Raw genomic sequence first — 14,000 nt, forward strand, 5'->3', positions numbered from 1 at the left:
TAGTTACTTGGCGCCTGCTAAAAGTACTGCCCCCTTCCTGTTTAATAATTAATTCAACTTTAAAGCCCCAAGGATCTGGACTCAGTACCCAATTCACAAAGCAGTACAGAAACAAAATGCTTCCAGAACTGGAGGGGGAATAGAGGAAGAAAGAATGTAACATTTCAAGAAGTATCACCGCATGGGGCCACCATGCTTGGGGGGTGTGGGGAGAGAACTGGGGGAGAGAAATATTTTTTCAAAAGCACAAAAGTGAGGTTATTCATGGCCACTGGCACGGGAATGGGCGTGGTACCCTGAGCTGGAAGGCATCCATTTGGGAAGCAGGCCTGGTGCCTTCAGGCTGGTGGGGACCCAAAGGGTAATGGGCTCAGTCTCCGGAAAAGGAGAGACCCAGCCTCTCCTCATTAGTGAGAGCACCGTGTGGAAAAGGCATCAAAGGGAGATAGAAGTTCTTCACTGGCTTCCTCTGCCACCCTACACCTGCTCTGAAATCCACAACTCTCCCTCCAGGGTCATGGCCAAAGCACCCCTGAGGAGAAGGGTGAACACACACACACACACACACACTCCCTCACACACTCACACACACTCACACATACTCACACACTCAGATACACTCAGATACACTCTCACACACTCACAGACACATATACACACATACACACTCACACATACACACACACAGACTCACACACAGAGGAAGGCTTGCTAAGTGCAATTGTACTGAGCATTAAGAACAATAAAGAAACTCAGGCAAGTTCCTGGAAATACATATTCAGCCACAGAAGTCAGAATCTAGCACAGCATCAGGTGACTGAGACACGGAGCCAGGCGGCTAGTGAGAACTTGTGTTATGCTTTGTGATTCTTATAAATCATTTACTTCCCTTCAGCTGCATAGAAAATAAAATATTGTAGATGCCCAAACCAGGCTGGTACTTCTAGAATAGCCCCATGAAGACCCATCTCTGAACACGCAGTCCAGTCCCAAGCCTCATCAACCTCCTGTCATATACCCGGAAGTCTAAATATTGTCACGCATTGCCCAGAGGTGGTTTACAGAAACATACTAATTTTTAAAATTTCAAAGATGTATTTATTTTATGTGTCTTGAGTGATTTGTCAGCATGTGTGCATATGTACTGTAAGCATGCCTAGTTTCATGGAGTTCAGAAGAGGGTATTAGATCCCCTAGAACTGGAGTTATGAATGTTTATGAATCATCTGTGGGTGATGGGATTTGAACCTGAGTTCTCTGCAAGAGCAGCACATGCTCTTAACCATTGAGCCATCTCTCCAGCCCCTGGAACAGACTAATTAAATTGAGGGAAGACCTGGGTGGCCAGTAAACAGGGGAAAGCTATTTAAATGCCAAACCATATTCACTTTCTGCTTGTTGTAAAGACAGGACATAGAGACCTCGCATGCATCCTTCGAGATGACAGCTGGAAATGGGTGTGACCAACCAATAATGAGGTTTTTGCCTTGCCCTTAAAAGGGATGCTTTACAAGTGCCAAAACTATACAAATTTTCTTTGTGTTTTACTTTATATATCAATTAGTGGTAAAATATTCACAGTTACATGCCTCCTTTATCCACTCCCTGCCTCACCTCAGATTGTTGTTGGTACCTTAGAAATAAAGCTGATCTCTTTTAAAATATAAGTTTTTGATCCTCCTAAATGGCCCCTTAAATCTCTTCCAAACTGAAGTTTAAAAATTCATTTTCAGTTATTATACAATTTCTCTACTTTTGAGTCAGTAGCTCTGTGGTTGCTATTTTCGACTTTTTAATCTCAAGTTAATACCTTAAATATCCTCCAACTCTTCTTCTTCCTCCTCCTCTTCCTCCTCCTCTTCCTTCTCTTCCTCCTCCTCTACCTCCTTCTTCTCTGCTAAGCTCACAGAGGGTTTAGTCATTGAGGAACTTGTCCTCGCAAAAGTTCTGCAGCTTCTACAGAACTCAGTTTTCTGACCTGTGGAAACTGATAGTTTTCTGGGTGTGTCCACCGGGCAGGAAGCTCATGTTCAGTTCAGAGCACTGAAGCTCCGCCCTTTCTTCGTTGGCCACGACTCTCTCTGGAAGGATTACTTTGGAGGAAGTAATGTTTTAACCTATCTGATAAGTCACAGTATCTTCTCAGCTCCCTTTCCCTTTAAAAAAAATCTGTGAGCTTTTAAGAATAGCAATAAAATCCCCATAAAACTATCGCAGTCCCCAACCACACAGTGAGCTGCCTGGATTCTCAAGGAAGCTCAATAGTAGATCCTTTATAGAGTAACAAATCCCTTTGTGACTAGAATAATTACCTATCATCTGAGAGAGAGAGAGAGAGAGAGATATTTCTATGACGCCATGTGCCATGTGGTAAGGGTCCTGGGCACTGAGCCATGTCGGCTCCAGGTGGGTCCTGCACACACAGTAAAGGCTGACAAGTCACGGTCCTCAGGCATCAGGGTGTGCAGGAAGGAGGACTTCCATCCTGGCTTTGTCCAGGTACATCTGCCAGATACTGCACATAGGGGCATTTTAAGAAGCCCATTGTAAGTGAGTGGGAGGAAGACTCTCAGACACAGCCTCTAAGTCACCCAGGATACAGCAAGCGCTAAGAGACAATGAATGAAATGAGCCAGAAGTGCGCGCACCCTGAGCGGTGCACCCTGAGCAGTGGCACCCTGAGCGGTGCACCCTGAGCAGTGGCACCCTGAGCGGTGCACCCTGAGCAGTGCACCCTGAGCGGTGCACCCTGAGCGGTGGCATCCTGAGCGGTGCACCCTGAGCAGTGCACCCTGAGCAGTGCACCCTGAGCGGTGCACCCTGAGCGGTGCACCCTGAGCAGTGGCACCCTGAGCGGTGCACCCTGAGCAGTGGCACCCTGAGCAGTGCACCCTGAGCAGTGCACCCTGAGCAGTGGCACCCTGAGCGGTGCACCCTGAGCGGCGCACCCTGAGCAGTGGCACCCTGAGCAGTGCACCCTGAGCGGCGCACCCTGAGCAGTGGCACCCTGAGCAGTGGCACCCTGAGCGGTGCACCCTGAGCAGTGGCACCCTGAGCGGCGCACCCTGAGCGGCGCACCCTGAGCGGCGCACCCTGAGCAGTGCACCCTGAGCAGTGCACCCTGAGCAGTGGCACCCTGAGCAGTGGCACCCTGAGCAGTGGCACCCTGAGCAGTGGCACCCTGAGCGGCGCACCCTGAGCAGTGGCACCCTGAGCGGTGCACCCTGAGCAGTGCACCCTGAGCAGTGCACCCTGAGCAGTGGCACCCTGAGCAGTGCACCCTGAGCAGTGGCACCCTGAGCAGTGCACCCTGAGCGGTGCACCCTGAGCAGTGCACCCTGAGCGGTGCACCCTGAGCAGTGCACCCTGAGCAGTGGCACCCTGAGCAGTGGCACCCTGAGCAGTGGCACCCTGAGCAGTGGCACCCTGAGCGGCGCACCCTGAGCAGTGGCACCCTGAGCGGTGCACCCTGAGCAGTGCACCCTGAGCAGTGCACCCTGAGCAGTGGCACCCTGAGCAGTGCACCCTGAGCAGTGGCACCCTGAGCAGTGCACCCTGAGCGGTGCACCCTGAGCAGTGCACCCTGAGCGGCGCACCCTGAGCAGTGCACCCTGAGCGGCGCACCCTGAGCAGTGCACCCTGAGCGGTGCACCCTGAGCAGTGGCACCCTGAGCGGTGCACCCTGAGCAGTGCACCCTGAGCAGTGCACCCTGAGCGGCGCACCCTGAGCAGTGCACCCTGAGCGGTGCACCCTGAGCAGTGGCACCCTGAGCAGTGCACCCTGAGCGGTGCACCCTGAGCAGTGCACCCTGAGCAGTGCACCCTGAGCAGTGCACCCTGAGCGGTGCACCCTGAGCGGTGCACCCTGAGCAGTGCACCCTGAGCAGTGGCACCCTGAGCAGTGCACCCTGAGCAGTGCACCCTGAGCGGTGCACCCTGAGCAGTGCACCCTGAGCGGTGCACCCTGAGCGGTGCACCCTGAGCGGTGCACCCTGAGCAGTGGCACCCTGAGCAGTGCACCCTGAGCAGTGCACCCTGAGCAGTGCACCCTGAGCAGTGCACCCTGAGCAGTGCACCCTGAGCAGTGCACCCTGAGCAGTGCACCCTGAGCAGGGCACCCTGAGCAGTGGCACCCTGAGCGGTGCACCCTGAGCGGGGCACCCTGAGCGGTGCACCCTGAGCAGTGCACCCTGAGCAGTGCACCCTGAGCGGTGCACCCTGAGCAGTGCACCCTGAGCAGTGCACCCTGAGCGGTGCACCCTGAGCAGTGGCACCCTGAGTGGTGCACCCTGAGCGGTGCACCCTGAGCGGTGCACCCTGAGCGGTGCACCCTGAGCAGTGGCACCCTGAGCAGTGCACCCTGAGCAGTGGCACCCTGAGCGGTGCACCCTGAGCAGTGCACCCTGAGCGGTGGCACCCTGAGCGGTGCACCCTGAGCGGTGCACCCTGAGCAGTGCACCCTGAGCAGTGCACCCTGAGCGGTGCACCCTGAGCAGTGGCACCCTGAGTGGTGCACCCTGAGCGGTGCACCCTGAGCAGTGGCACCCTGAGCAGTGCACCCTGAGCAGTGGCACCCTGAGCGGTGCACCCTGAGCAGTGCACCCTGAGCGGTGCACCCTGAGCAGTGCACCCTGAGCAGTGCACCCTGAGCAGTGCACCCTGAGCAGTGCACCCTGAGCAGTGCACCCTGAGCAGTGGCACCCTGAGCAGTGGCACCCTGAGCAGTGCACCCTGAGCAGTGCACCCTGAGCAGTGGCACCCTGAGCAGTGGCACCCTGAGCAGTGCACCCTGAGCAGTGCACCCTGAGCAGTGCACCCTGAGCAGTGGCACCCTGAGCAGTGGCACCCTGAGCAGTGCACCCTGAGCAGTGCACCCTGAGCAGTGCACCCTGAGCAGTGCACCCTGAGCAGTGCACCCTGAGCAGTGGCACCCTGAGCAGTGGCACCCTGAGCAGTGGCACCCTGAGCAGTGCACCCTGAGCAGTGCACCCTGAGCAGTGCACCCTGAGCAGTGCACCCTGAGCGGTGCACCCTGAGCAGTGCACCCTGAGCAGTGCACCCTGAGCGGTGCACCCTGAGCAGTGGCATCCTGAGCAGTGCACCCTGAGCAGTGCACCCTGAGCGGTGCACCCTGAGCAGTGGCACCCTGAGCAGTGCACCCTGAGCGGTGCACCCTGAGCGGTGCACCCTGAGCAGTGCACCCTGAGCAGTGCACCCTGAGCGGTGCACCCTGAGCGGTGCACCCTGAGCGGTGCACCCTGAGCAGTGGCACCCTGAGCAGTGTACCCTGAGCGGTGCACCCTGAGCAGTGCACCCTGAGCGGTGCACCCTGAGCGGTGCACCCTGAGCAGTGCACCCTGAGCGGTGCACCCTGAGCAGGGCACCCTGAGCGGTGCACCCTGAGCAGTGCACCCTGAGCAGTGCACCCTGAGCAGTGGCACCCTGAGCAGTGGCACCCTGAGCAGTGGCACACTGAGCGGTGCACCCTGAGCGGTGCACCCTGAGCAGTGGCACCCTGAGCGGTGCACCCTGAGCAGTGCACCCTGAGCGGCGCACCCTGAGCGGTGCACCCTGAGCGGTGCACCCTGAGCAGTGCACCCTGAGCAGTGCACCCTGAGCAGTGCACCCTGAGCAGTGGCACCCTGAGCAGTGGCACCCTGAGCAGTGGCACCCTGAGCAGTGCACCCTGAGCAGTGCACCCTGAGCGGTGCACCCTGAGCGGTGCACCCTGAGCAGTGCACCCTGAGCAGTGCACCCTGAGCAGTGCACCCTGAGCAGTGGCACCCTGAGCGGTGCACCCTGAGCAGTGGCACCCTGAGCAGTGCACCCTGAGCAGTGGCACCCTGAGCGGTGCACCCTGAGCAGTGGCACCCTGAGCAGTGCACCCTGAGCAGTGCACCCTGAGCGGTGCACCCTGAGCAGTGCACCCTGAGCAGTGCACCCTGAGCAGTGCACCCTGAGCAGTGGCACCCTGAGCAGTGGCACCCTGAGCAGTGGCACCCTGAGCAGTGCACCCTGAGCAGTGCACCCTGAGCAGTGCACCCTGAGCGGTGCACCCTGAGCAGTGCACCCTGAGCAGTGCACCCTGAGCGGTGCACCCTGAGCAATGGCACCCTGAGCAGTGCACCCTGAGCGGTGCACCCTGAGCGGTGCACCCTGAGCGGTGCACCCTGAGCAGTGGCACCCTGAGCAGTGTACCCTGAGCGGTGCACCCTGAGCAGTGCACCCTGAGCGGTGCACCCTGAGCGGTGCACCCTGAGCAGTGCACCCTGAGCGGTGCACCCTGAGCAGTGCACCCTGAGCAGTGCACCCTGAGCGGTGCACCCTGAGCGGTGCACCCTGAGCGGTGCACCCTGAGCAGTGCACCCTGAGCGGTGCACCCTGAGCAGTGCACCCTGAGCAGTGCACCCTGAGCGGTGCACCCTGAGCAGGGCACCCTGAGCGGTGCACCCTGAGCAGTGCACCCTGAGCGGTGCACCCTGAGCAGTGGCACCCTGAGCAGTGCACCCTGAGCGGTGCACCCTGAGCGGTGCACCCTGAGCGGTGCACCCTGAGCAGTGGCACCCTGAGCAGTGCACCCTGAGCAGTGCACCCTGAGCGGTGCACCCTGAGCAGTGCACCCTGAGCGGTGCACCCTGAGCAGTGGCACCCTGAGCGGTGCACCCTGAGCAGTGCACCCTGAGCGGTGCACCCTGAGCGGTGCACCCTGAGCGGTGCACCCTGAGCAGTGGCACCCTGAGCAGTGTACCCTGAGCGGTGCACCCTGAGCAGTGCACCCTGAGCGGTGCACCCTGAGCGGTGCACCCTGAGCAGTGCACCCTGAGCGGTGCACCCTGAGCAGGGCACCCTGAGCGGTGCACCCTGAGCAGTGCACCCTGAGCAGTGCACCCTGAGCAGTGGCACCCTGAGCAGTGGCACCCTGAGCAGTGGCACACTGAGCGGTGCACCCTGAGCGGTGCACCCTGAGCAGTGGCACCCTGAGCGGTGCACCCTGAGCAGTGCACCCTGAGCGGCGCACCCTGAGCGGCGCACCCTGAGCGGTGCACCCTGAGCAGTGCACCCTGAGCAGTGCACCCTGAGCAGTGCACCCTGAGCGGTGCACCCTGAGCGGTGCACCCTGAGCAGTGCACCCTGAGCAGTGCACCCTGAGCAGTGCACCCTGAGCGGCGCACCCTGAGCGGTGCACCCTGAGCAGTGCACCCTGAGCAGTGCACCCTGAGCAGTGCACCCTGAGCGGTGCACCCTGAGCAGTGCACCCTGAGCAGTGGCACCCTGAGCAGTGGCACCCTGAGCGGTGCACCCTGAGCGGTGCACCCTGAGCGGCGCACCCTGAGCAGTGCACCCTGAGCGGCGCACCCTGAGCAGTGCACCCTGAGCAGTGGCACCCTGAGCAGTGGCACCCTGAGCGGTGCACCCTGAGCAGTGCACCCTGAGCGGCGCACCCTGAGCAGTGCACCCTGAGCGGCGCACCCTGAGCAGTGCACCCTGAGCAGTGGCACCCTGAGCGGTGGCACCCTGAGCGGTGGCACCCTGAGCGGTGGCACCCTGAGCGGCGCACCCTGAGCAGGGCACCCTGAGCGGTGCACCCTGAGCGGTGCACCCTGAGCGGTGCACCCTGAGCAGTGCACCCTGAGCAGTGGCACCCTGAGCAGTGGCACCCTGAGCGGTGGCACCCTGAGCGGTGGCACCCTGAGCAGTGGCACCCTGAGCGGCGCACCCTGAGCGGGGCACCCTGAGCAGTGGCACCCTGAGCAGTGGCACCCTGAGCGGTGCACCCTGAGCGGCGCACCCTGAGCGGGGCACCCTGAGCAGTGGCACCCTGAGCGGCGCACCCTGAGCGGGGCACCCTGAGCAGTGGCACCCTGAGCGGCGCACCCTGAGCGGGGCACCCTGAGCAGTGGCACCCTGAGCGGTGCACCCTGAGCAGTGCACCCTGAGCGGTGCACCCTGAGCGGTGCACCCTGAGCGGTGCACCCTGAGCGGTGCACCCTGAGCGGTGCACCCTGAGCAGTGGCACCCTGAGCAGTGGCACCCTGAGCGGTGCACCCTGAGCGGTGGCACCCTGAGCGGTGCACCCTGAGCAGTGGCACCCTGAGCGGTGCACCCTGAGCAGTGCACCCTGAGCGGTGCACCCTGAGCGCTGCACCCTGAGCGGTGCACCCTGAGCGCTGCACCCTGAGCAGTGGCACCCTGAGCGGTGGCACCCTGAGCGGCGCACCCTGAGCAGGGCACCCTGAGCGGTGCACCCTGAGCGGTGCACCCTGAGCGGTGGCACCCTGAGCGGTGCACCCTGAGCGGCGCACCCTGAGCAGGGCACCCTGAGCGGTGCACCCTGAGCGGTGCACCCTGAGCGGTGCACCCTGAGCAGGGCACCCTGAGCGGTGCACCCTGAGCGGCGCACCCTGAGCGGCGCACCCTGAGCGGTGCACCCTGAGCGGTGGCACCCTGAGCGGCGCACCCTGAGCAGGGCACCCTGAGCAGCTCAGCAAATTGTGGGTCCCACACCACCAGGCCGCTGCTCACGTCACAGACCTCTCCCTGAAGGCCAACTGTTCTTGTTCACTTTTGGTCATGTGGTCCAAGTGTGCAGTCTAGAGAGGATTGAAGATACTACGAAATTTGAAAGGTAAACATTTTGAGACACACAAGTACCCTGAAACAGAAAAGATGTAACCCTATAATTAACAGAGTGGACAACGAGTTTCATTCCAGGGTACCTCTTTATTTGCTTGAGTTTAAAATTCACCCATACATGGTTAAAATATAATGTCCATTTCTAAAATTGTTGTATGAAACAGAACATTATAGAGAAAGCACCCAGTCTTTTTCCTGCCTTTCTAAGCCCCTACCTGCTATTGGTTTTAAAGATGGCAGTCTTTGCTCAGGGGTTGAACATAGGGGCAGGAGTCTGGAGGAGCAGAGTCTTTACCTTGTCAAGGCAAATATTTCAACCAGAATGGTTGCTTGCAATACAAAACAAGTATGCATGTGTAAATCTCTTGGAAGGTAGGATTTGTGAATTCACTTTGTCCACAGCCATTGTTACTAAGGCATGAACTGCATTTAACTCAGGAGCCTGCAACAGGTGTTATTACACAGCTGGTTGTCCAAGGCTGGGCATTTTGCCTCTGGGTTATTTATTTATTTATTTATTTATTTATTTATGAGTACACTGTAGCTGTCTTCATACACACCAGAAGAGGGCGTCGGATCCCATTACAAATGATTGTAAGCCACCATGTGGTTGCTGGGAATTGAACTCAGAACCTCTGGAAGAGCAAGAGTGCTCTTATCCGAACACTCCTCCACTGCTCGTGGGGTTGCAAATTGGTACAATCACTCTGGAAATCAGTCTGGCGGCTCCTCCGAAAACTGGGCACCTCACTTCCAGAAGATCCTGCTATACCACTCCTGGGCATATACCCAGAGGATTCCCCACCATGTAATAAGGATACATGCTCTACTATGTTCATAGCAGCCCTATTTATAATTGCCAGATGCTGGAAAGAACCCAGGTATCCCTCAACAGAAGAGTGGATGCAAAAAATGTGGTATATCTACACAATGGAGTACTATTCAGCCATTAGAAACAATGAATTCATGAAATTCTTAGGCAAATGGATGAAGCTAGAGAACATCATACTAAGTGAGGTAACCCAGACTCAAAAGGTGAATCATGGTATGCACTCACTAATAAGTGGATATTAACCTAGAAAACTGGAATACCCAAAACATAATCCACACATCAAATGAGATACAAGAAGAAAGGAAGAGTGGCCCCCTGTTCTGGAAAGACTCAGTGAAACAGTATTCGGCAAAACCAGAACGGGGAAGTGGGAAGGGGTGGGTGGGAGGACAGGGGGAGAGAAGGGGGCTTGCGGGACTTTCGGGGAGTGGGGGGCTAGAAAAGGGAAATCATTTGAAATGTAAATAAAAAAATATATCGAATAAAAAAAAAAAGAAGTAACACACACACACACACACAAAAGTGCTCTTACCCACTGAGCCATCACTCCAGCCCGGATTAATTTTCTCGAAGTGCCATGATAGCCTCATGGGCACAGCAATGGGTTGGAGTAAGTTCAGAGTACTCTCAGGATTAGTTTCACCTGAGGCCTTGCCTGTGTATGCTGTCATCTCCCACAAGTTCCCACCTTTCTGTGAATGGTGATGTCATCACCTCCTCTTCTTAATGGAACTCAGTCATAGTGTATGTTGCCCCCACATCAGTGACCTTGGCCTAGGTGTAAAGGCCTCATTAAAGGCTCTTCCCCAAATGCAGTCACATTCTGAGTTACTCAAGGTTTAAAACAACATAGGGACTCAGAGTGCATGCAATTAAGACCACGAAGGCCCCTGTATCAGGAAAAACATAGCTTAGTATTTAGGAATGGCCATTACTCAGCTCTGTACAGCTGGGTATAGAAATGAATGAACAGAAAAGCAGACACCACCTAGACCCTTTGCATAGATCTTCCCTAAGGCAAACCATAATGTGTTCTCTGACAGGCCTCTGGTAGAACCAGACTCCTATAGGCTAAGTTAGCAAAAAGGAATTATATCATAATCTCCTTGGGGTTTCAACTCAGGAAGCTTTGATAACAGAAACTAGTTGAGATCTGCTTGAATTCCAAGCCAGAGGAAACTGACAAGCTACCTTAGTCTTTTGATGACTAGACCCCCACACTGAAATGTGTGATCTGACTCTTAAATAAGAGAACATGGATATTTGATAAACTCTGTCAGTTCTATACCCAGCCTCCGAAAGGGCTGATGGATGTGCCCTCTTCCTTCGGAATCTTCCCTTTAATATCTTGTTCACGACAGCCTGGAAGTCTTCTTGTGGCGTTATTATGTCACCCCTGAAATTGTACACTATTGAGATGGATTGATTATTCTACATCTAGTTTAATGTTTTAAAGACTTTATTTTAACTCAACAATAACTTTACACTCGTGTTCATTGTTCCTTTCCAATGTCCTCTGTTAAGTTCTTGTAGACTCTCATCTTGAGATTTAATAATTGTGTCAGCTCAAGGAATATCTTGAACAGCATATAATTTCATCAGATATTGGTCACCACATTGCTTGAGCATGAAGCTTTTAAAGAAAATTAAAGTGGAAAAAAAGATCTGGTATTGGTTATTAACTCTGCCTCAGGGTGACTTCTCTTCAGGGGCAATTAACTATCAGCTCTGGGCTGTTAAGTTTAGTGGCTTTACTTGTAGATGGCACATTCTACTTCAAGGACAACCTCAACTCATGATGCTGTGTTGTTCGACGGTGGTGCTGAGGCAGCCCCTGCAAAGCCAGTTTGGTATGAAACAGGAGATGATCTCTATGTTCTGACCTTTCTTCCTTAAGAAACAACTTTTGCATTACCAGGTAAATGCCCTTTCCATGGAATTTCCGTGGAACGCTGGGGACATCCTGTGGTCAGTATGGCTTAAGGCAGCCATTCTTAGCAAAGCTCTTGGGGAATAAAGAAGTCGTCCCTGAAAATCCCAGCTTGCCCTGCAAGATCAAAAAGAAAAAGAGAAAAGGGATGCGAGGAAGGAAGGAAGGAAGGAAGGAAGGAAGGAAGGAAGGAAGGAAGGGAGGGAGGGAGGGAGGGAGGGAGGGAGGGAGGGAGGGAGGGAGGGAGGGAGGGAGGGAGGAAGGAAGGAAGGGAGGGAGGAAAGAAGGAAGAAAGAGCAAAGAAAAATACCACATTGTTGTTTCTACAATGGAAACCACTTTTGTGAGCAATGAGATTTTTTCAGTGAATACAACAGTTTAACTGACATCGACGGAGGCCTCTTAGGCTTGGAGAAGGAGGGGGACCATATTGTATGCTCTGCAGCCCTACTTGCTTCCTATGATCTGCTGTTGCAGGGTAGCTGTACTTTGGCTCAACCTCTCGTCCTCCCAGGAATCAGGCTTCTGAGAAAGAGCACCCAGCATGGCCTAACGGGAAAACAGCGGGTATTTTGGCAGCTTTACACCACAGATAGTGCCCCAGTGGCACGGAATTGAAGCCGTTTAGCTGTAAATGTGATATCACACTTGACGATTTCCCTTGGCAAAGCTCTGGGCCGCCCACATTGAATAGAGGCAGAGAAATGGAACTTGGGGAAAAAGCCAGCCTCGGGAGAAGCGGACCGAAGGGGCTCATAAACGCATTCGTCCATCATTTAGCGTCCTAACTCCGCTCTCCACACGGGCTACCAGGAGCAGGCAGCCCCACTTATGCGATGGATGCAGACAGTGAAGTTGCTGTTGTTCTTCCGTTTATTAAAAACGGATGGGAGCACTTGACAGAAAAATCAAACTTCTGGTCATGGCTCATTAATCCCTGTTGTGTCTGTCAAGGGGATGTGTTCTGAGTTCCAATAAGCCTGGAGAAATAAGTTTGCTTCTAAGCTTGGGCATTTTCTCTAAGTTTAAATGGAGAAAGACATGCCAGTCACCTCCAAGGAGAGACAGACTCTGAACCTGTTTTTTAACCTCGCTGGTGGGATTAAACATAAGTGACTTGGTTTAAGAGAAAAGCGATCGCTGTTAATAGTTTTACTGCTGATATATGTCACCGTGCTCCTTTAGGGGAATCAGGAACATAAAGATAGGGAGCTATGACAGGGTCTGCTAGTATAACTCTTCCAAGGTGTTTCTGTACAGCTCTCTGTGCTGCTGTGTGGCTCTTGAAGACATATCTTCGAGGGATACCCTTGTAGACTATTCAGATGTGCCTGAAGTCCATCAGTTAAGTATAACCCTCTATTAAATACTCCTTAGCTTCTTGACTAGTTATAGGGAAAAGACCATCCTCAACTCAGACTGATTACAGCAACCCAGAAGATGGGGACAGCATCTCCTGGCCCCTTTCTTTAGAACAATTACTGAAGTTGATGCTCACAGCCAACCAATGGACTGGGCTCAGAGTCCCCAATGGAGAAGCTAGAGAAAGGACCCAGAGAGCTAAAGGGGTTTGTAGCCCCATAGAAGGAACAACAATATGATCCAACCAGTACCCCCAGAGCACCCAGGGACTAAATCACCAACCAAAGAGTACACATGGAGGGTCCCATGGCTCCAGCTGCATATGTAGCAGAGGATGGCCTTGTTGGACATCAATGAGAAGAGAAGCCTTTGGTCCTGTGAAGGCCCGATGCCCCAATGTAGGGGAATCCCAGGACAGAGAAAAGGGTTGGTGAGCAGGGCGGAGGGGCATAGGATAGAAGGTTTTCAGGGGAATCGAGGAAAGAGGATAGCATTTGAAATGTAAATAAAGAATATCTATTAAAAAAAGAATAATTACTGTTTATAAGTAAATAGAGTTTTCAAACTCTTTGCTTTGGGTTATAGGATATTTATAGTTAACATTAGAATTAGGGGAAAGGCAGATTTTCATGCTCATTCAGTAGTTGTGAGACTCACGTTCCTGAGATTCCCAAAGCAGCCTTTCCTTTTTTGTGACAGTATATAGGACACTTAGTACATGCCTTACAGGGGTACATGAGGGCTTGATAAAATAGTGAGTGTAAATGGTGTTAACCCAGTGTGCGTCCTGTCACACACAGAAAGCGCCTCTCACCATGGCTGTTAGCATCAGTCCGCATTGCCATCCAGCTTCCGGGAGAAGTACCTGCTGGGGACTGCAGTCTTTCTCCCACAGAGTTCCCAAGATGTATGCCAGGAGAGCGCTGGGCCAGGAAGGCATTTACAGAAGGCTCCTGCCAGGCCTGCTCACTGGTTGGATGATGACTGAACTCATAACTCTGGACTCCGCTCTGGTCTGGCTGCTGTGACTGATACAGAGAAGTTTGAAATCTTGGCTCTGCACTCAATAAGGGTAAATCTAACCCACATTAGCACTGATGGGAAACTGTGTGTAGGCTAGATATCTTAAGTTAGGGACTTTAAAGTTAAAATAGGTGAAAGCCCCAAAGGAAGCTTAAGGCTGAGGGGGCAACAGCTCAGAAGGGAGCAGAGGATGGAACCAAGCACCTGCTACGTATTTGG

This window comes from Apodemus sylvaticus, chromosome 9, assembly GCF_947179515.1.
Source record: "Apodemus sylvaticus chromosome 9, mApoSyl1.1, whole genome shotgun sequence".
In the NCBI taxonomy this organism is placed as follows: domain Eukaryota; kingdom Metazoa; phylum Chordata; class Mammalia; order Rodentia; family Muridae; genus Apodemus; species Apodemus sylvaticus.